A 1,965-nucleotide genomic window follows, 5' to 3' on the forward strand; every position below is an offset into this window, starting at 1 on the left:
ATATATATATATATATAAGAACAGTAAATTAATAAAAAATCACCTAATTATTATTTTTAAAATTAAAATTAATAATTTGATCTTATATTTTGAGGTAACTTAATCAATTAGGCATATACAAATATTTTTTAAAAATAATTGGCTTGACTAAAATAAATTTGAAATTTAATTTAAAATAAATAATTTTCAACTTCATTTTTATTTCTTAAAATTATAAATAAAATTAAAAAAATTCTTCCTCGCTTTCTTATTTAATTTTAGTTGTGTAACTTCAAATCTACTAACTTTTATAAAGATATGATCATTTAGATAATTAATTCTCAAACGACAATTCTTTTATTTTTTTCAAAAACAGCCCATAAATTTATCTTATTTATGATAAGATATAGAATATCATATGGGATGTTATTGTCATAAACTTTGAAGCTACCTCGAAATAGTAGATATTAAAAGTAAACAGACGCTAAGTAATTAAAGAGAGGCTATTTGACTGATAATTTATATTATAGTTTAATCCATGTAAAGTTGCATAAATTGAGAGAAACTTTCAATATTTGTAGTCTAGAAAATTATTATTAAAATTTATGTAGATGGAGTTAGAAGCATTCCTCATCCAAAGAAAGGATATAAGACTTACTATCTACTTTACCCTCATAGTAGATTCTTAAATTTTTTCATGTTGTAAGTCCTATTTTTCGACCATGTCAAGACATATATTTTTTAGTATATGTTGGGTCAAGTTTATACATTTTACATCTAGTTGTTGAGGGACTCAAAGTCATATTGTTTTTGTCGAATTCTTTAATCCCATCTTTTTGCTAGATGTAGAGTTTGTTCATTTCTGCATCATCTTCAAAGATGCAAAAGTCAGTTTACTCAATTCTCTTTTGGGCAATCTGTCTCGAGATAACGAGAATTAATTTTTTGCGCTCTCACACATCCCTTTCATTCATAATCTAGTCGATCCATTATCATATAGATTCTTTGAGGTAAGATACTAACTTTCATGCCACTTTATTGGTATATATCATTATTCATATTTGCTACTTTACAACTAATTTGACGCCCCCGTTTGATTGATCACTTCTGAACCTATAAGTTTCACTTAGCAAGGATTGCAGTCTAGGAATCCTTTGTACCTAACATAAATGAAGAAGTCTATCTGATTTCAACCCGAGGAGGCCTTATAGAAGCTAAAAAGTTCAAGGAGATAATTACCTTGAGATATTTTGACATAACATTTGATAATGATATTGAAAAGATTATGGGAATTTGGAGCATTTTATCATGTTTGCAAATTTTGAGCTAAAAATTTTGAGGAGTCAATTCAAAATTTCAAATGAATGGATGCTATGAATGAATGAAGAAATAAAAGCAATTAAAAAGAACAAATATACTTTAGAGTTTAGTAATATTTCATAAGTTCGCCTAAACCCTAATGGTGTGAAGCGAGTATTCAAAATAAAATTGAGATCAAATAAGGAGGTGGGGAGACCTTAAAGTAAGATTGTTGCCAAAGAGATTTGAGGAACTATTTAACTATGACTATTAAGTGTTTTTTTTTTTCTCAAATGAATGTGAAATTAGCTTTTCTCAATGAGCTGCATGAAGAGAAAGTCATTACCAAGCAACCATCAAGAAATGGACTGAAGAAAATATATATAAATATTGTATAGCCTCAAACAAGCATCAGGACAGAAATGAACAAGTGCATTTATTCTTTCTTTCCATGAAATTAGATTTCAAGGGGTTTATAATATAATGAATAATTAGAACTAATACATGATGGCTTAATGATACATTTTCATGATATAAAAGTTGTTCAAACAGGAGATGAGATTTTCATTTGATAAGATAGACATGTCCCTAAAAAACTTGAAGAGATTTCATATGCAATGACTACAACCATGTAAGAATTTCCATAGATGTTAGAATCAAGTTATCAATGGAAAACAATGGAGCCAC

The sequence above is a fragment of the Dendrobium catenatum genome, unplaced genomic scaffold (genome assembly GCF_001605985.2).
Source record: "Dendrobium catenatum unplaced genomic scaffold, ASM160598v2 original_scaffold_27042, whole genome shotgun sequence".
NCBI classification, from domain to species: Eukaryota; Viridiplantae; Streptophyta; class Magnoliopsida; order Asparagales; family Orchidaceae; genus Dendrobium; species Dendrobium catenatum.